Raw genomic sequence first — 22,856 nt, 5'->3', positions numbered from 1 at the left:
TGGTTCGTGGTGGTGTTGATTAGTCGTGGTGGCATTTCATGGTGATGTAGGGTAGTGCTGGCATGGTTTATGGTGTTGTGCGGCGTTGGACCGTGGAAGCACGGAACTGAGGCTCTGCAGATCTTGGCAGGGCAAGCTGTGGTGGCGCTGAAACAGTGTCGACTTGGATGACACGGATCATCGTAAGCGGCAGCCTCGAGGGGGAGACCTTGGCTTGAGCGGGCGATGACTAGGTGCAGAGATGGCCTTTGGGTCTGGGCTGGGCCTGATTTGTTTTGTTGGACATGGACATGGACCTGGACTTCTTTCTCTTGGAGCTTATTGGGCTTCTAATTAGTTAGGTTTTTTTTTCTCTAAATAATTCCCTAGTTTGTTAGGGAGCTATGCTTCTAGGTTTTTAGTGAGCGTCATCGACTCTTGTTTACTCTGCCTATTTACTATGTAATAGTTAATAGTCTATAGGCAGTAGGCTCCCTGTATAAGCATGGAACAGTCAAATGATCGGACCTAATCTATGTATCACTGTGCTATACCACAAACTCTTTATCTACCCATAGATGGTAGAGGGAGGATATGTAATGGTCCTTTCTGGCCTGAGTATTAATATATATTGACATGAAATTCTTCAAAAAATCCTTTTGAGTTTATAATATTCAATAATTTTGAGTTTAAAATATTTAATCCTTTTGTAGATTTGAGTTTCTTTGTCTACTATATATTAGAATCCATAGTGCATCTATTTGATTCATCGTATTCTCTTTCTCAAATTTCATGGCAACAATTTCAACTCTCAACTTTCAAGAAGAAAATAATAAACTGACTTTATAATATCTAGGTGTGCTTCTTGTATTGGTCTATGTATGAGATTTTGTAGCTTGATAAGATTGCATGATTTATTTCTTCAAAAAACAAAAAGATTGATTTATTTTCTTAACGGTCTTAATGGGTTTTAACGGTTAATGCAAAATTTATTGGTTCGATTTTGGTTCTAGCATCCTTCACACATTAACTTTTGTTATTGTGTTCCACGATATATATACCAAACTCCACAAACACAACATGACACGAACTAGGTAATTTTACATTGTTCCTGGTGATTTTTTTATTTTTTTACAAGATCAGGCATTTAACTTTCGATTTACATGATCAGCCATTTAACTTTTGATAAAAGCAGATATGATTAGGCCATAGTTCCACTTGAGAATAAGCTTGTCCTAACTGTAACATAGTCCACAGTCTAATTTTGTGATATGGTCTATAGTAACTTTTGTTGAAGATTGAAGATCGAATATAATTTACAAGTGAGTGACTTATTACTACATACGCCTAGACTTATTGGATAATAGACAACACTTAATAAGTGATTAAGTTATACCAAGTATCAGTATTTTGCAAAAATTAGTAGTGCATTATTTGTAAATGTTTGTCATTGTTTAACAACGTACGTTTATGTGAATACAACTAAGTAAAATTGTTTTACCACTGACAAACCGGTAATGGATGTTTGATTCCAAACAAGGCCCCCAATATTCACTGTCATTAACAAAATTGTTGCTTTACAAGACCTATATTTTGAAAGTTTTGTGCAAAGTATAATTGAATAACAATAATTATAACAAATTAACAACAACAATATGATGGAAGTGATATGAGAGTTGTTTTTTTTTTTTTTTTGAAGTAAAGATGAAATTGTATTAATGATTCATACGATTGCAATCGTTCTGTAGGGCATCCAGAACAGAATCTGGAGCTGGAAAGAACCATTCCATATGAATGTCAGAATCAAAACCAAGACCTGCTAATCTATGAGCAACATGGTTAGCAGTTCTATAAGTATGATGAACGCCTATAAACTGCAATTCAACTAGCAAACCTTTTATTTCTTCAACAATAGTTCCTAAAGGAAATAAATCTTGGTCCTCTTCTGTCACAACCTTCACAGCCTCTAAACAATCACTCATTAAAGCAATATTGGACATGCCAAGTGCCTGAATGATCTCCAACCCAGATTTAATAGCAAGCAGCTCAGTATGATAAGCAGAAGACACATTAGGCACCCTATAAGCAAAGCCAGCGACAAACTCGCCCTTCTCATTACGCAGAACACCTCATGTGCCTCCATGTTGTAGTGAAGGAACATAAGCACCATCAACGTTCAGACACAACATACCAACCATGGGAGAGGACCAGAATGTTGCAGCTTTTGTCCTCTTGTGGGTTACTGGTGTCATGCTTCTATTATCTTGAAGAAACTCTTCATACTAAGCCATAGTACAAGGGACAATTACTGGTGCTTGTTTAGCATTATCATTCCATAATTTATCATTTCTGTTCTTCCAAAACCCCCATAGGATCATCAGTAACTTAGAAAAAAATTCTGATGAGAGACTGGAAGCCTGTTTTAGTAACCATTCCTTGAAAATAAAAGAAGAAGTAATGGGAACCTGAATGGAAAAAGGAGGAGCTGCAAGGATTTTCTGTGCAGTAGGACAACCACAAAGCACATGTCCAACACTCTCTAATTGGTGTGAGCAAAGTAGACAACCCATATCACCAGTATAGCCCTTCTTGCTTAAACTCTCTCTTGTTGGTAGCACATTGTGACATGCTTTCCAGATACAAATAGAAACTTTTCCGGGGATATTAGCTTTCCATAATGTCTTCCAAAGAGTACCAAGAGAAGAAGAAGCAAAAAAATCCCCCATCACCAGATTCCTAGCTACAAAATAGGCAGATTTAGTAGAAAACCTGCCTTTCTTCTCAAACTTCCAACTCAAGCGATCTCTCCTATTTCTGCTACTGAGAGCAATACACAAAATAACATCAACAACTTCCTGAGAAAATAGAGGTTGCAGAACATCCACCCTCCAACTCCTAGTATCTGAATCAATCAAAGAAGAGACAGACTCAATGTCACAAGCAGACGATCTGCGCAATTGATGATAAGAAATGTTTGGAATCCACTAATCATTCCAAACATTGATTGAGCTGCCCGTACCAACCTGCCAAAGTAAACCAGCCTGAAGCACAGTTCTAGCTTCCATAATGCTTCTCCATGCAAAGGAAGGGGAATCCCCCATATCCGCATCCAAAAAAGAACCATTTGGAAAGTATCTAGCCTTAGACAATTAAGACAATAATGAATTAGGATTAGTGATCAGCCTCCACCCCTGTTTTGTAAGCATAGATAAATTATGGGCATGCAGATTCTTGAAGCCTAGACCTCCCTCACTTTTAGACAGACACATCCTTTCCCAAGACCTCCAGTGAATTTTGCGATTAGAATCTAAACCTCCCCAAAAGAATTGAACACAAAGTTGATGCAAATCGTCACAGAGACCTTTAGGAAGTAAATAACAACTCATAACATAAGTTGGAATAACTTGAGCCACAACCTTAATTAGAGTCTCCTTACCAGCAGAACTCAAGATTTTGGTGCGCCAGCTGATCAACTTCTTTGTCAGTCTTTCCTTTAAGTAAGAGAAAATTGCCGTTTTTGATTTCCCAACATGAAGGGGTAGCCCTAAATATCTGCCATGATCCTCAACACACTGCACCCCTAAAATAGAAGCTAAATGAACTTTGACATCAGGATGCACATTCTTACTGAAGACAACACTGCTTTTCTCCAGGTTAATCTTTTGACCAGAAGCACGCTCATAAACATCCAGGATGGACTTGAGGGTAGTACATTCTAAAACAAATAGAAAACTGTCATCTGCAAATAACAAATGTTGAACAACTGGGGCCTCAGGACTCACACGCAACCCTATCAGTGATCCTTGAGAGACTGCATGAGAAATAAAAGAAGAAAGGCCTTTAACACACAAAATGAATAAGTATGGAGAGAGAGGGTCCCCTTGCCTAATTCCTCTGGAAGGAGTAATGTAACATGTAGGTGTACCATGCAAAAGAATAGAATAGCCCACTGTTCTAATAGAACACAGAACAATATCAATCCATTTCTGTGCAAAACCCATCTTAGATAAAATGGCAGTCAGGAAAGTCCACTCCAATCTATCGTAAGCTTTACTGATATCTAACTTGAGAGAAAAGAAACCCTCCTTCTGATATCGAAGCTTATGCATAAAATGAGAAACTTCAGAGGCAACCAAAGTATTATCAAATATCAAACGACCTAGAACAAATGCACTTTGAAGAGGGGAAATGATTCCAGGTAGTAAAACTTTCAATCTGTTAGCAAGAACCTTAGAAGCAATTTTATACACTACATTACATAGAGCAATAGGCCTGAAATCAGCTACAAACTTAGGCTCTTTAATTTTTGGAATAAGAGTCAAATGAGTAAAATTGCTCTCGGAAGCCAGAATACCTGTGTTTAAAAAAGTTTTCACCTCTAAACACACATCATGCTGAACAATAGCCCAGTGTTTCTGGAAAAAAGCAGGAGACATACCATCAAGCCCGGGTGATTTTGATGGATGCATCTGAAACAAAGCCTTCTTAATTTCCGCATCTGAATATGCAGCTAATAAAGAAGAGTTCATATCATTATCAACACATGGTTGAATCTGTTCAAGAACTACCTCCAAAGCTGCAGGATCAGAACCCTCTGAGCTAAAGGTATTTTCATAATAATCAACAAACACTGAGGCTACCTGAGCAGGATCAGTTTGCCATTGCCCTAACGAATCAGTGATACTAACCACCTTATTACGACTACGTCTGTTAGAAGCTTTCCTGTGGAAAAAAGCCGAATTACGGTCCCCCTCTTTCAACCATAATACTCTAGACCGTTGGCGCCAATAAGCTTCTTCCAACGATAGAAGTTCATTGTATCTAAATTGAAGAGCTTTTTGTTGTTCAAAGTCAGAAGGATCAAAAGGAAGTTTCATCAACATATCCATCTTAGATTGCAAGAGAAGCATCTAGGATTTTCTCTGCCGAAAAGTTCCCGCATCCCATTCCATCAGAAGTTTACCTGTTAAGCCAATTTTCAATCCAACCTACTTCAAAGGCTCACCAACAGAGGGAATGGACCACCCTTTCTGAATAACAGCGGCACATTCTTCATGTTGCATCCACATATTCTCGAACCTAAACCGCCTAGACCTAGGCACTCTAACCATCGGTGCAGCAGCTACCTCTACGACAATAGGATTATGATTTGACCTGTTAGGAGGCAACGTGACAACCCTAGAATACGGATAGAGTGCACGCCACTTCTGAGTGCAACAACCCTAGTCCAAACGTTCCTTCATATAACGATTCGCCCAGGTAAAGCGAGAACCCACGAAATCCATATCCTCTAGATTACAGTCAGCCAAAGCTTCCTGGAACATGGTCATCAGAACTGTTCTCCGCCGTGGACCTCCCGATTTGTCAGCTGCATATAAAATCTCATTGAAGTCGCCGACAATCAACCACAGCAAATTCACTTATGAAGCTAGAGTTCGTAACAAGTCCCATGTTAGAACCCTATTACCCTGAGCAACAAAGCCATACATGTCGGTGAACCTCCACCCTCCGACGAGGCCCGAAAACGCAACCACCGTATTAATATGGTGCGCTGAGTAAGTATGCAGACTAACTTTCAAATCAGACGACCAGAAGAGGGCTAAACCTCGTGAACCATTCTTTTTGGGATAACAGATGCATCCAGCAAAACCCATTTCGACTCTCAGATCCTCGAGGAGCCCTTGTCCAGCCGGAGTTTCCGAGATGAAGACTAGACTAGGGTTGACTTTACGAAGCATATAAACCAAAGCTCTCTGTGTTTCCTTGTTAACCAGGCAGCAACAATTCCAATTAAGTATCTTGAACTTCTGCATCGAAACAGATGCTGAAGCCGCTGGAAAAAAAACTGGATAGAAACGACAATGGAGGTGCAGTGCAGGCGCACTACGTTCTAGATGCAGTCAGTTGGGGAAAAAGACAGAAAGCAGAGGACGGTGCAGAAGCAGAAAGCGTCTAGAGAATCTGACAACAGGAAGTTGCCGGAATAGCGTTGTGACCATCAGAAGCAGAGCCGCAAATAAAGATGGGCAGAGGCCCGACCTAGGGTTTTCTGTTAGGATAGCTTTTGGAGCATCTAATATCGTGATATGAGAGTTGTTAGATTAACATTTTAGTAATATACTAAATATTTTACATTAAAAATTAACTTTAGTAGAGAACTTAAAATAAATTAAAATTTGTTTTAGGAAAACTGAAATTGGGAGAGAATTGAGTTGTGCTTTCATTGATAAAATGGGCCTCTTTATATAGAGACTATAAGTCTTACAAAGAAATTGAATCATACAGTGATTAGGATATCTCCTAAGATATCTGTAAGACTAACCCTATTACAACTTGGACAAGTCACTTAGAGTTTAGGCCAGACACATAAATTAGATCTCCTTAAACACTCCCCCTTGTGTCACCCAAATGTGGTGCTCCTCTCATTGCCTCGTCAAAAACATTGCCGAGTAACAAAAACTAAATTGGATAAAAATAACCTCAATCGAAGGAGAAAAAGAGTATAACACACCCTTCACGTTTCGAGACCATACATTTAGACATCTTACCCTAATGTCTGCACCTCCCCCTGATGACTACGATCATGGGAGTTCAGATAACTTCGGCAAACGATGCTACGTACCAACATGTTTCTCGAAAGTGGATTTAGGCAATGACTTAGTGAACAAGTCTGCCACATTGTCCTCAAATCGTACCTAATTCACTCTGATCTTGAGGAGAGTCTGTTGTTGCTGATTATACTTAGTGTTGTCGCCTTTGATGTAGTCTTGCTTCATTTATTCAATGCAAGCGGCATTATTCTCATAAATACTCGTAGGCTCATCTATGGTAGACTTCAAACTACAATTGCTTCGAACATGTGTAATTATGGATCCAATCCATATACATTCACGAACTACTTCATCAAGAGCAATAATCTCTGCATGGTTCGAATGTATAGCAACTAGGGTTTGTTTTGTAGACCTTTAAGATATCGCGGTCTTACCCATGGTGAACACATAACCAGTTTAGGAATGACCTTTGTGTGGGTCAGAGAGCTACCCAGCATCAGTAAAACCTTCCAAAACACCAATGACATTTTGGGATGGGGATAGAGGACGTAGGTTAGTGTTGGGTCTGAATCCATCATCTCTCTGTAGGGATAGAACAAGCCTATATCATTAGTCCAATGGTGTCGCGTTGGCGCAGAGTTATATCTAGCTAACAAATTCACTGCAAATGAGATGTATGGTCATGTGCATTAAGCTAAGTATAATAATGCGCCTATTGTACTTAAGTAGGCCATTTTTACCTCAAGCACATCTTCGTCATCATCTTTCGGATGAAGAGGACCCTTTTAGGATCAAGACTACAGACGATCATGAGCGTGCTTGAATGCTTGACATCATCAAAACACCTAAGCATCCATCAACACGGTGCCCAAGTTCCAAACTGAAACAAAATCATGTTCTCCCAAGATCCTTCATCTCAAACTCAGATTTCAAGTATTTAGCAGTTTCCCTTCACTCCTTAAGGGCTTCTAATGAAGATCATGTCACCAACATGAACCCCGATAGGATCCGAAACTTGTCATAGAAACGCACGGGCATAGTTTATCATTGACATATCCCTTCCCAATCAAGTAGTCACTTAGTCAGCTTTTCAACCTCATTGCAAACACGCTCCGTGGTCTAGAGCCACTTGACTTGGAAAAATGAAGTTCACTAAGAACCTTCATGTATATTCTGTATCTAGATCCCCATAAAGATATGTAGTGACCACATTCATAAACTGCATGTTCAGTTATTCGGAAACTACCAAACTGATAGAGTAGTAGAGTGCAATGACATCCATTACAAGAGAATATGTCTCCTCATAATCAATTCCAAGGCGATTGTGAGAAGCCTTGCGCCATAAGGCGTGACTACCATATCTTTTTCTCATCATGCTTTCTAATGAAGACCTATTAGGCAACATGTTTTATGTTAGGAGGTCTCGACATCACTGTCTCGAAAAATCTTCCTCTTCGTTAGAGAATCCAACTTAACCTGGATCACATCTTTCTGTTTAGACCAAATTTCTCTACGTTGGCATTCATCATTCATCAACAGAGCATGGTTCGATATCATCGGACTCAATAAACTCATGCACAATTAAATACTCGAATACATCATCAATCATGATGGAGTTTTTATCCCACATCTCATGTACACTAGTGTAATTTTCAGAGAGCTCTATATTCTCAAGAGTAGGTTCTGACGTTGAGACGTCCCCCAATGATAACCTTAATCCAGAACATTCTCATGAGATGAATTTTGAGTATCAATGATCAAAGGATTGAGTTGTGCCAAAGTATCATTCGAATCCACGAGCCTCCCACGTATCCTAGCTAGGGCCATAGCCTGTAACGCTAGAGTGCCACTCTCTATGGTGTTGGTGTCATGCCTACCTCTATGTAGGATGGCACTACGTCCTTTCATAGGGACGTCCATCCTTGCAGACATGTTTGCAACAGATATGTGTGATCTCTCCACTTTAGCGGGGAGATGAGACATAGTGGGGACATACTACGACAATTCATGTCGTTCCTATTAAACATCCGTGTTCTTATCTCCCCCTAACGACGAGAAGACTATCTCATTAAAATGACAATCCTCAAATATAGTGATAAAGAGATCGCTTAGCAAGGGTATTAAGTGGCGAACGATTGTTGGAGTCTCAAATCCAGCGTATTTGCCCATTCATCTGTGAGGACCCATCTTAGTGCATTGTGGAGATGCAATAGGCACATAAATGGCACACTCAAATATGCATAAGTACGAGATACTGGTACCCAGTTACTAGCTGCAATGTAGAGATAGATTGAGTGGCGGTGGGTCGTATACGAATTTGTATAGATGCATGCGGTATTGCATCACCCCAAGCGGATCTAGGGAGATTGGTGCGCATTATCAATGTCCGGGCTACCATCGCAGTCATTTTCGCGAGACCATTTGGGGGTGTACAGGGGAATTTGATGTCCAACATCAGTCCCAATGATATGCAATAGGCATCAAAAGTCTTCGATGTAAACTCTAGCATGGTCAAGTCAAATTGACTGAATGGGATGATTCGGGGAGTAAGCCCGTTGCCATACGATTTGTGCTAAGAGTGTAGTATAAGCAGCATTACAAGTGGACAATGGCACAACACGTGACCTGCAGCGTGTTTGCTTGTCAACCAACATCATGAAATATTTAAACGTTCGCAAGTTGGTTGAATCGGTCTATAAAATCCCCTTGGATTCTATGTAAGAACGGAATGAGTATTTTCATATCTTTTGCATAGGACTGTCTAAGTCCTAATTTCTATAAGGAACAGGCTTTGCAGGATAAGCGATGGGCCTTAGATGCAACCAACGAGGATTTTGGTTAGGTATGAGCATCTGAAATGTTATTGGAAGCAAAGTTGGTGATTGCAACATCACCTGGGGTGCCATCATCATGAGGGACTCCATCCATGGTATCATGGATATGGACTGCGCCAGCCCTAGGCTGGCGGTGGACGGTGACAATGCTAGAGGCAACGACGGCGGTCACACTTAGTCTAGGAATCAACCTTTGATTCCTGCTTCATTTCGCTCAAAAGAATGAATGTCCATGTGAAGTCTTTAGTATACAGATCATCATTTCTTGACTAAGATGACCTATCCTATCGTGGCAAAGCCAATATGAGTCTGAATCTGAGATATCTTCTCTCATAACTTTATTGGATTTAATAGCTAGAATAGTAGTGATATAAAATCCACTAGAGAGACACATAAGTTTCTCTAAGATGTGCCTTTGTTCGCAATCATTAGAGGTAGTGCAAAGGAACTCTTTTTCGTTCTCTATATGGGTTTTCACATGAAATCCATTGGCTCATAGGAGTGTAGAGAGTTTCTGCACAGTAATCAAGGTGCCATTTGGCAAGAGGAATTTGAGTCATTCCATGTCCTTGAACTAAGCCTGATGGCCCAACCATCTAGTCAAAGAGGAATATGCTTAGAATTAAAATAGAGTCATAATGAAAAGAACTCGAAATTTTATTCATAAGCCAACGGTGTACATCATTATTTCTTTGACCAAAAGAAAATCTAATCCAAAACTAGCTAATGCAAAACGATGGTAGTCGTTTGACTTATTTAAGTAACTCTAAAATAAATATGACCAGGTGAGTGCAGAGATGTTTGTGGAGCAAAGCTTGCTTAAGTACCACTTATCTCAAAACCTTCCTAGACATCATACTCACTTTAGATGAGTCTAATTGAAGAAAAACTAAACCAATAGCATTTAGTACAAAAGATATGGCAATTGCCTACTACATCTCTTAGAAAAATAAAAAGTTTATTCAAAATTGCCAGTCTCTTAATCTTGGCTTGATTTGAAGTCTTCAACCCTTAGTTCGAGATCATCTTCTTAATTTTCTTGTTCCACATAGCGAGCTTCTCTTGTTTCTCAATATGCTTTGTAGGCGGTGACAATATTTTCACGAGTTCTACAAATGTGTACCCAATGACCGGATGCTCCACATCGAGAACATACATTGGCGTGCTCAGACTCCCTTGATTAAGGCACTTTAAAAGCATTATTAGAATGGTTCTTAGTGTTGATGGTGCCACCAACATGGCCAGAGGCGTTACCTCCCTCTCTCTTTCCACGTTGACCTCTTCGGTTCCATGTTCGCCTATTTTGGCGGTTACCTTCCCAAGTAGAGCGATTATATGGACCAGAACGTCTAGAAGTATCCCTAGAATTAGGGTTTCGCTCTTGGCACCCTCCCATTGGGGCACGACTATAATTGAACTCCGAAACAGTCTATGTTCCCATGGGTCTCGAATTATAGTTCTTCATAAAGATGTTATCATGCTTTTCAGCAATATTCATGACTCCAATGAGCTCATGAAACCTTGTGATCCGTCTTGTAGTAACATTCAATAGCTCTTAACAACCATCAAAGCAGAGATAGGGAAGCTAGAGAGAGTCCTCTTACTCAACATCGCATCTGTGATATATTTTTCACAGAATTCCATCAAGGATTTAATATGAAGTTCTTCCGAGTTGTAGTCGAGAACCGACTTGAAATCACATAAACCGAGATTATGCCATCTCACTTCTAAGTCAGGAAGCAAGGAGTCACGGACATTGCCAAAGCATTCTTCGAGTGAGACCCACAGCCTCCTGGGGTCTTCTTCATTCATATACTCATACTGGAGCGAATCATCCATTTGACGAGTCATTAGGATGACGGCCTTCTCCTTATTTGCCTCCAAGGCTGCTCTATTTGCTTCCAAACCTTGACCTTGCTCAACAGTTAGCACATCATGACTAGGCTCAAGAATCATTTCCAGGATCCCTTGTCCTTAAGATGTTGGCGGACATCACGAACCCACTTGTGATATCCAAAGCCAGTTGTCTCCAATAGAGCAAAGTCCAGTTTGTTCAGTTTAATCATCCTAAAAATGAACAAGAAAGAGGGGTTAGTTTCGGAGCAAAAAGGCTACCACGAAAACAAAAGAAATTTCTGAGCTTAATCGCTCCCAAGAAATTAGGAATTTCTAAGTCTAGTCGCTCCCAAGAAATTCGATTCTAAGAGGTATTGGATTAGATCGAAACAATGATGTGTATGTGGTCGATCATATCTTCTCAACAAACTCTAAGTTTGGAGGTCTCAACAAACTCCAAACTTGGAGAAAACATGAACCCCCACAGTTCAGCTTAGGTCTCCCCACAAAAGAAGAAGGGAGGTTGAAAGTCCCCGAGAAAAGAAAATAATTGGAAGTACTGAAAACAGGAACTTTAATAAAAATTTACCTCTTTTTGCGATCGCCAGAAAATTGGCCTGAAAAGAGGTCGCCAGAGGTGGCCAGAAAAATAGTCGATGGTCGGAGGAGTCACCGGTGGTGTCTGATGCATGCTGGTAGCGATGCTTACCAAGGGGTCGGCGAGGCTGCTGTGCGAGGGCGCTAGTGCTGGCCTAGCTAACCTGTAGGCAGATGGCCCTGGGATGTGTGAGGGCGTGCGGGGCCTGTCGCTAGTGAGGCTAACTGAAGGGTTAGCGAGGGGTCTACAGTTAAGAATGTGTGCTAGCGAGGCTAACTGAGGGGTCGGCGATAGGTCTGCAGGCAAGGACACGTGCTAGCTACACTAACAAAGGGGTCTGCAGGCGAGGGCACACACTGGCGAGGCTAACTGAGGGGTCAGCGAGGGGCGCAGGGGAACGCGGGGAGGCAGGCACAGAGGGGTGTACTGGCGCAACTATCTAAATGAGGCTAACATGGCCGGTTCATGTTTTTCGATGACCGATTCTGGGCTTTTCTGGCCGGTTCTGGTGGTTCCTCCACCGGTTCTAGACTCTTGGGATACAGGGCTTTAAAGTATGTGGCGGAGGAAGCTAGGGTTTAAAGGTTATGATTTTAGGGTTTAGGTTTAAGACTTTGTGCTGATAACGTATTTTAGGAAAACTGAAATTTGGAGAGAATTGAGTTGTGCTTGCATTGTTGATAGGGCCCTCTTTACATAAAGGATTACAAGCAGAGAATATAAGTCTTACAAGAAAACTGAATTGTACAATGATTAGGACATCTTCTAAGATATATGTAAGACTAACCCTATTACAACTTTGACAAGTCACTTAGAGTTTGGGCCAGACATATAAATCAGATGTCCTTAAACAAAATTTAAGTTATTACTAAAGGGGGTAATTTAGAGCATCTCCCATAGTTTTAAGTAAATTTTGATCTTGTTTAATTTTGAATATGTATCTGGCCCAAACTCTAGTAACTTGTTTTAGTTGTAATATGGCAGATATCTACATGATTTCATTCAATATATGATTATGTTTCCTTGTGGAATTCATATTCTGTATCTTATAATCCTCTATATAAATTGGCCCCTATTATTAATGGAATACATATTCATTCTCTCCAATTTAGATTATCTTAAACATGTTATCAGCACAAATCACTAACTGTGAAACCAATAGCCAAACCCTGAAACCAAAACCAAAACCTTGAAACCCTAACAGCCTCCGTCGACCATACAACAGCCACTGACCCAGCAACCGCGAGCCAGTTGCCACAGCCTCAGAACCGGCCACCACAACAGTAAACTGGTCTCTACAAGCTGCGAACTACTCCCTGAAATCCACAGACCGGTTCAGATCTTTCCAGACCGCCCTCTGCAGCCACCATTAGCCATAACGCAACCACCAGCCCCAAGAGCAGCGATTGGCCTCAGAAGCCCAAGAACCGACCTCTGAACCAGTGAACTGGCCTTTGCAGCCAACGAACTGGCTGCAACATCACTGAACCGGCCAACCTCAAATAGCGCGACAACAGCCATTTTCTCGACCAAATTCCTGCAATTTTTTCCAGCACCCTATTTCAAGGTCATTTTTCATTAAAGTTCCTGCTCTCGTTTACTTTTCTGTACTTTGTTTTTATCCAAAGACTTGCAATCTCCATTCCCCTACCTCCTACTTCTTAAGCCAAACTATGGGGGTTCGTGTTATCGTTAAATCTCTAAACTTCAGTTTGTTAAGACTTTTACGATCGACCACTTACATCATTGTTTTGATCTTATCTAAGATATCTTGGAATTGAATTTCTTGGGAGCGATTACACTCAGAAATTCATATTGTTTTCGTGGTAGTTTTCGCTTCGAAACTAACCCTTTTTCTTGTTCTTTTTTAGGATGATAACCTGAATAAATTGGACTTCGCTCCATTGGAGACAACTGGCTCAGGATATCACAAGTATGGTGGGTTTGTGATGTCCGCCACCATCTCAAGACCCAAGGGATCCTAGCAATGATCTAAGAGCCTAGCACATATGTGCTCACCGTAGTTGCCACTGAAGCTTTGGATGCAAATAGGACCAAAGCTGTCATCTTCATGACTCTCATATGGATGAATCTCTTCAACTTGAGTATTTGAATGAACAAGACCTTAGAAGGCTATGGGTTTCACTCGAATAGCCCTTTGGGAAAGTCTGTGACTCCATACTTCCGGATCTGAAAGTAAGATAACATAACTTCCGCTTCTGTGATTTCAAGTCAGTTCTATACTATAATTTGAAAGCCCTTCTCATTAAATCCTTGATGGATTTCTGTGGTAAAAACAACATAGATGCGATATTGATTGAGAGGACTCTCTCTACCTTCATGTCTCTTCTTTGATGGTTGCTAAGAACTATCAGATTGAAGTGAATGCAAGACGGATTACAAGGTTTCATGAGCTCATTGGAACCATGTCTATTGCTCAAAAGAATGACAACATCCTTGTGAATAACTATAATTAGGGACTTATGGGAACACAAGCTATTCTGAAGTCCAATTATAATACCGCTCCTAATGGAGGGCGCTGCAAGCGAAACCTTAAATCTAGAGATACTTCTGAACATTCTGATCTATATAATAGCTCTGCACCGGAAGGTAAGCGCCTAAGTAGGCAAACATGAAACCGAGGAGGTCAACGTGGGAAGAGAGAGGGTGGCAATGCCACCACCCATGTTGGTGGCGCCACCAAAAATATCGGACGTCCTAATCACGCCTTAATCAAGGGGGCTTGAGCACAAAGATACTTGTCTTCGATGTGGAGTGTCCGAACATTAGGCAAAGGTGTATATCGCGTCCCAGAATGTTGCAAATTCATACAAGATGTAGGTGAAGCAAGGGAAGCACATTACATGGAGCAAGAAGATCAAGATGATGATTTTGAGTTAAGAGTTAAAGACTTCAAATCTGGCTAGGATGAATAGATCGCCGATTTTGTTTAAGTCTTTCATGTTTTCCAAGATTGATGTAATAAGGCAATTGCCAAATGTTTTAGTAGATGCCTTTGGTTTTAACTTTTGTTTGAATAGGCTCACCCAAAGTAGGCGTGATGTCTAGGAAAGTAGTTGAGATTAGTGGTACTTAAGAGAGATTTGCTCCACCGATATCTCTTCCCCTTTTCCTTATTATGTCTAATTTGAAGTTACAGAAAGAAGTTAAGTAACGACCATTGTCTTGTATTAGCTAGTTGTTTGGATTAGATTTTGATGATTCAGAAACTTTGATGTACTCGTTGGCTATATTAATAAAATGTTTAGTTTATTCATATCAACTTCATCTGAGCTTTTATTTGCGCCAATAGATTTCATGAGGAAACGTATTATGAGAACGGAACTGAGTTTCTTTGCATCACCTCTAATGATTGTGGGCAAATGCGCATCTTAAAGCAACTTAATGTGTCTCTCTAGTGGACTTTATGTCACCACTGTTTGAGCAATTGAATCCAATAAAGTCATAAGAGAAGATCTCTTGGATTCAGACACATATTGGTTTTGACAAGACAGGTTAGTTCATCCTGGTCATGATATGATGATCCGTCTATGTTCACACGGAGACCTTTTCTGTATAGCGAAACGAAGCAAGAATCAAAAAATGATTCATAGACCACATAGGACCTCCGTCACTGTACATGGATCTGCCTACAAGAGCCTAGTGTCGTCCCTAATAATGTCGCCAATGGTGGCGCCATTGTCTCCTATTTTGCTTCCAGCGCCACTTCTGGCTCCCCGACCCAACCAAAATCCTCATTGATTGCCTATAAGGCCCTCGCTCGTTCTGCAAAGCCTGTTCCTTAGGGAAATTAGGACTAAGACCGTCTTATGCAAACTATACCAAAGTTCTTATTCTGTTCTTACATAAAATCGAAGAGGATATCTGGGTACCAATTCAACCCTAACTAAATATACTACTCCTGAACTTTTCCCTATTATTTATAACTTCATATACTATTCCTCAATTTTTCCCTATTATTTATAAAGAGAGATATCTTCAATCTATTCCCACCGATAAAATTGTAATGATCTGAATTTTAGTATTAATTTCTTGTAATTTTCTGAAGATTAATAATGTCCTAGTTAGTACAAATTATTGTTTTAGTGCATTGTTCTTATGTTAATTGTGAAATAGAAATTATTTCGAACGAATAAATTGCTCGGAACTCTTCGTTCCAAGGATTGATTTTTTATACGTTACGATTTTGTGAAAACTTCCTTCACGAAAATCGTAGAGCGTGTCAATACGAATTCGTGAACATACAGCACGCGAAAATCGGAGTTTGTATAAAAAGTTATGATTAGCGGAAGTTATTTCTTTTTTTTTAAAGTTAGTATAAATAGAAAAAAAAATTATATATATATATATAAAAGATGCTAGATTGCCAAATCCGGAAACCCTGATTCTTTTCTCTCTCTCTTAGCCGCCGACTAGATCCAATTTCGTTTTCCAGCCACCAATCTGACTGTCACTAATCTCATTTGAACCGCCTCTTCCTAGATCTATAGTGGTGGTGCAAGGCGAATCGCCACCTGGATGACGCAACAAGGCAGAAAGAGTGGTGGCGGCGCTGTTTTGGATTTGTCGTGAGTTCTCCACTTTCCTGCCACCTCTGGCCGCACCACTGGTCAAGTTTTAGATCTCTTGAAAAGTACATCAATCCCTCCAAGTAGCTTGAACCGATTTACAGCGAGGCAGAAGAATCAAACAAAATCAGATTTTAGGTTTTTCCAAATTCTTGAACTTTCAAGTTAAATTCTGGCAAATCCTTTTGTTTCTGGACTTCATTGTAGTTATGAAAGTTGTTGGGCTTGTTGTTGTAAAGATTTTGGTATAGGTTTCATGATCAAATTTGGGGGTTGTCGACGGCGCGTCTGGCCACTTTTTATGCTTATGTTTTCTTTATTGTGTCCTACTCGTTGATACGAGCATGTTGATATATTATGGGGTCATGTTGTGATCATTTGAAGCATACGAGGTTTCCATCATTTCTGCGATCCGTGAGGATCCGACAGTTGGATCATCGTATAATTGTGAAAAATTGATCCTAGAAGTGATCCGGAGATGAGGTCTCGGAGGAAGTTTTGTCTCGATTGACAAAATGTTCAATTTTTAGTTCAAGTGCTCGGTTTGAACCGTAACCGCTTTCATTTTTAGTCCTGTACTAAGTTGAGACTTTATTTTGTTTAGGTACTTGACAGATAGTGTTCTGTACTTTATCTCGGTTGTGAGAGAAAACGTAGCAGGATTTAGAGATGAGTAAATCTCACGAGGTTCATATATGAACAGAGTTCCCTTTATTGTTTCGGTTTAATCGCTAAATTGTGAAATTGTTTTCTAGAAATAAAGATTTGTTTTAAGTTATATGAACTTGATCGTTTACAGTTCATATGTAAGTTGAAATGAGGTTTTATTATAAAAATGATTTTCTTGAGTTTTGCATAGGGCTGGGCCCGAAAATTAGTGAGATCGAGACCGAACCCGAAACTTTTGGTTCGGGCCGGTTCGGGCTTTTTCTAAAATGAAAACCGACAGAAACCGAACCCATTCGGGCTAGTTTGGTATTTTGGCTTTTCGGGCCCAAAAAGTCCAGTTCATCAGCTATTCAGCTTTGCCTATTTTGTGAGTTTTCCAAAGACAGTTCTGGACTTCTAGCAGATTTGCCACTCATTTTGGTACCTGGAAGACTGGAATGCATATCAAATTATAATGCTGTGAAATAAACTCATTAACATAACTGTAATCAATTTGCAATAATCAAGTTTAGCCACAGTTTATAGTTTACAACACAAACTCAAGAGTAAAGAATGCATTGTCCAACAGAAAACAATCCAACTTTTTCAATCATTTCAACTAAATGCTCAATGAACTGAAATTCAAATTACGAATGGTAGAACTACAATAGAAACATAAAGCTTTATTTGCAGTTTTGCACAAATAGTCAAACTGTCCAACTAAGAAATAACTTAAGCTGCACTGCAAAAATGAGATATCAGTATAGGACTTGCCTGCAAAAATGAGAACACAACTAAGAAATTCAGTAAGAGAAATTCAGATTCAGTTATAATCTAGCATCAAGTTAACACAAGAGATCGCAGAACCAACCAAACTTCAATGGAAAAAATAAATCTAGCACCAGTCGCCGACTCCAAAGTCCAAACCCGTCGTGAACGACGACTCGACGAGGTCCACCACTCCACCGCGTCTTGAAGAGCTTCGACTCCAACGGCGACCGCAAGATCTCAAGGCCTTCGGCTCCAACGTCCACGAGGACGAGCTCCAGCGCGTGATGGTTGACCTCGGGGGTCGACCTCGGAAATCTCTGAGATCGTCGGCGACAGCGAACTTCTGGAGGGAGATTTGAGGGAGAGTGGCGGATTTCACAGAAGGAGAATGGCGGAGTCGCGGAGGAGCGAAGGATTTGAGAGTTTGAGGCTTGAGGCTTTGGTTTCGAGAGAGAGGGACTGATGGAGGCTAAGAGACTGAGAGGCTGAGATCAGGTTCACTTTAGGCCATAGTGCCTTACTGCCTTATGGTTAGTCTCGTGTTTTAGGGTATTTTCATTTTTTAAAATATTTAATATATTAATATAACACCAAATCATAGATAGACAAGTGGCAACTCAGGGTATATACGGGTCTAGTTCGGGCTTTCGGTCTGTGCATATTTGAAGACCGAGACAGAACCGAGATAATATATTTGGGTCGGGCCCTAGACTGAACCGATATTTTCAAAATCAAAATCGAACCGATTCGGGCTTTTTGGCTCGGTTCGGGTTGGGTCTTCGGTTTTTCGGGTCCGGACGCCCACCCCTAGTTTTACGATTGTAGACTATAGTTTGTATTAGAAGCATTCCTGAGCGGATAACTACATAAATATATATATATATATATATATATATATATATACAGTCCGTCTCAGGTGCGGACAGTATGGATTTCCTGTTTCCGACCACTTTCCGGCCACATTTTTACATCTTAACAGTTCAGTTTTTAGGGCTTAGTGTATAGATCACCTCTGCAAAATTTCAGCCAATTTGGTGATCGTTAAGGTATCCAAAACTGCAATTTACCATTATAAATACGAACGGTTCCGGTTCGATAGATTAGGTCCGTTCGTGTGAAATGCAGTTTTGGATGCCTTAACGATCACCAAATTGGCTGAAATTTTTTAGAGGTGATCTATACACTAAAACCTGAAAACTGAACGGTTAAGATGTAAAAATGTGGCCGGAAAGTGGTCGAAAACAGGAAATCCGTACCCAATTTTCGGTACGGATGTCCGTACCTGAGAAAAATTATATATATATATATATATATATCTTAATGGTGTGGCATTGTGACAAGTATAATAATTGTGATTTTATTCATGTTATTATTTTAAAAAGGGTTAATGCTCATACACCCCAAATTTGGGAAAATACTTCTCATACACCCCAGTGTATTATTTTTGTTCCCTTTTACACAACTTTTTCTCACTTTCTTTCCTACCTACCAGTCTTTTCAAAATCCCTACCATTAGTACCCCTTTGTTGTTTTGGTCTGTTAGAGTCTGCATCTGCATATGTCTCTTTCATAAATTTATATATGTCGTTTTAGAAACGTGGTGGGCCCATCAGAGTTTGTTTCATTTGAATATATGTATGAAGCTGACAGTCATCCTCTAATTCGAAAGGTAAACGGTACAATTTACTATTCATAATTTCTATTGTAGACAGACTTGAGCTTGTTGCTATATGCAAACATACTACTAAAGAACTGCAGAAAGAGAGAGAAAAACTGAGAAAATTAAAAACCTATCGGGACAGCCTTGATAGAGAATCTCCCAATTACTGGGATATTATTTATAGACTTCAGACTAGAATCTATAAGATAGAAGAAGAGATAGAAAATCTCCTATATGTTCTGGAAGAGGAACAAAAACCTCTGAATTATTTGAGCATTGGTTAGATCCGCACCTCACTGGTATCAGAGCTTGTAAAAGGCTCAAAGGAGAACCCCTCCTTAATGGGGACAATGTCAGAATTGTTATTAGAGAAAATAAATTCTCTACTAAAAGCTTCTGATGAGAAATATCAGAAGATGTTACTAGAAATATCTAGATGTCAGTCGACACTAGAAACAATACCTGCTATAATCCACCAATTAGAAAGATTGGAAAACAAACTGGATTATATCAAAGATCTTCCAAAAACGGAAGAAGAAAGACTGACAAGTGTCAGTAGAAAAATCAAAGAACAGCAAAAAACGCTGGAATCTATACTGAAGGACAAGAAATTGCCTACAGTAAAAAGAAAACTAATGGGTTCAAACCATTAGAGAAACCAGACTCAAATCGTGTTCCTAACATGATTTTTCTGGAACCATCTACTAGTCGTTCTAGTATCCGGTATGAAAACCCGGAAAATACAGAAAAAAGAGAAATGAAGATGTTAAGCATCTTTGGAAAAAAGAAAGGAGTTCAACTCCTAAATTCTGAAGAATTTGAATACAATGAAATCGAGCATGAGGTAAAAAACTCCTCAATTCCAAAGCTAGATTTCAAACAGATCTACCGACGGGGAACATTTGACCTGATGGACAGCCATCATTTCAAAATACTTGAATTCACAACCCCCTCAACAACAGGAGAAACAGATCTCTTGATGATCACCCCTGCTGAAGTTGCCAGAGCACAAGCAAAGCAGTACCAATTTATGCACATTGGAGCAGTCCAAGTCGGCATAAAACTATTGGCAAGAGAAGGCATCAACTGTTCAGTCCTATGTGTCCTGCAAGACAACAGACTGACAGACTTCCAAGCTAGTCTGTTTGGGACTCTAGAAGCATCACTATGCAACCAGGTAGCATATTTCAACTGCTTCCCCAACTTTTCAACCAGCTTGAAAGATGCAGCCCACTGCCTCAGACTGAGAGTCAAGACAGACGGGATCTCAATGAAAGAAGAAATGCAAGAATTGGCAATAGTATACAGAGTATACTACAAACTGATGAGCACCACAGTGGAACCAAAGACAAGGATCTCCAACATCCCTGGTCTCACTACTGGATTCCTCACCAACCAAAAGAACCATTCACAGCAGATTCACAAGGTTGCTTGGAATGAAGTAACTTTTCCTCTTGAATGGAAACTGTCCGGTCCAAAAAAGCTGCCGGAAAGAGCAAAAGCAAAGATCTACGAGAGTAGACGCACTGGAGAAATCAGCCTCAACTTTGAAGATCACAGGAAAAGTGATGTCTGTCCTGAAAACATCAGGATAAACAGCAATCTTCTGAGAAGAAGCTACAGCACCAGAGAAGCCGGTGTCAGTGGTACAAAACCCACTATTGAAGAACCAATATCAGAAGAAGATCTGGAAGCTGATCTATGCAGACCAGTCCATATGCTCGGAGCTGAGAAGCTCTATGATCTTTACAAAGAAGCTGAGAATTGTGAAAGTCCTGAACGATTAGAAAAACTAATCGAGGAAATGAAAGAATTCAAATGCAGAAAGACAAGAAAAGTCTTTCCTTACCAAAATGTTGAAATGGAAGAAGGAGGAAGCTCCAGAACTTTCATGAAAAAAGAAACAAGGGAAATAAAACTCCCAGTTCAGAAAGCCCCCACGGGTAAAAAAGGAGAAAGAAATTCTCAAAGATTCGTCCCCGAGGACAATCTGCCAAGAGTTCCGATCACGAACTATGGCATCTGGCTGAATCTAGACAAGAGTCTAGACAAAAGAAAAACCATTGACCAATGGGTAGATAGCCTGATGATGGCTTCTGCACTGACCCTTGGAAAATTTGAAGCACCAGATTTGCAGGTGTACTATGAAACCACTCTCACCGGAGTAGCAAAAAAGTACTACCTATCATTCAAGGAAACTACCAGAGGAAGAGACTGGCTTGAAGAGATAAAAAATTCAAAGTCTCCGTATGATTTTGCAGTACCCCTGTACGATCAATTCTGTGGAGATCTCTCAAATCTGAGTGAGAAAGCCAAAGAAACGGCAAAGTCAAATATCTATGCTCTCAAGATCTGTGACATGAGATATTTCGAAGAATACCTGAATGAATTTCAGGAATATTACTGTACAATTGGTGAACTAGAGAATACTGATCTAGTTAATCTGTTGCACAGAAAGCTCCCTGAACCATGGAGAACAGCTGTGAGAGAAAGTATAGCTGAAAACCCAATTGAAAGATTTTCAGTTGGAGGAATTGCCGACAGAATCCGGCAACTACTGAAGGAGCAATGCAAAGCCAATCTTAGAGCTAAGATGGCTAAGAAGCAACTCAAAGGAGTTGAAAATTTCTGTTACGGAATACTGGATATGCCCACAAACTGGGGATGTCATGAATCCAAATTCCACAGAAAGAAGAAAAAAGAAAAATATTACTCGAAAAAATTCAAAAAGAGTAATCAGAGAAAGAATTGGAGATTCAAGAAAAGCTCCAATTACAAGAAGCAACAGGATGAAGATCCAAAAAAGAAATTCTTCAAGAAAAAGAAGAATACTCAGCAGCATAAACAACCTAGCAAGAAAGCTTGCAGATGTTGGTTGTGTAAAGCTGAAGGGCACTATGCCAATGAATGCCCGGAAAAGGGTAACAGATCTACTAAAGCTCTCTTTGAAGAATATGAGCAAATAGTAGAGGTAGCAAACATGAAAGGCTACGAAATAGCCTATTCTGATGATGAAGATGACGACAGGTCAGTCTATTCTGCCTGGTCTGAAGAAGAAGAAAGTTCATCAGAAGAGTCTGAGATAGATTCTGAAGTAGAGTACTTCGAATCCAGACAAATGAACGTTTTGAAAGTCAAAAACTGGGAAGAAAGCAAGACAGAATCCTTCATGTCTTCTTATCAGGTGAACCCTGGTTCATTCGTCTGTGACTACTGCTTATGTCACGAGAAGAATGGTCTCCCTATGTTCTGTGAAGAATCTAAAAAGACGTATCACAAAGAATGCTTCATAGCTGAAGCAAGAAGAAAAACCAAGAATGGTCTTGTCAGCCAATGGGTTGAGCAAGAATATGAAGAGTATTTCGCTGAGAAAAAAGCGAAAGAAGTGGA

Source organism: Rosa chinensis, chromosome 5, assembly GCF_002994745.2.
Source record: "Rosa chinensis cultivar Old Blush chromosome 5, RchiOBHm-V2, whole genome shotgun sequence".
In the NCBI taxonomy this organism is placed as follows: domain Eukaryota; kingdom Viridiplantae; phylum Streptophyta; class Magnoliopsida; order Rosales; family Rosaceae; genus Rosa; species Rosa chinensis.
The sequence above is the reverse complement of the archived record's forward strand: the minus strand, read 5'-3'. Positions refer to the sequence as shown.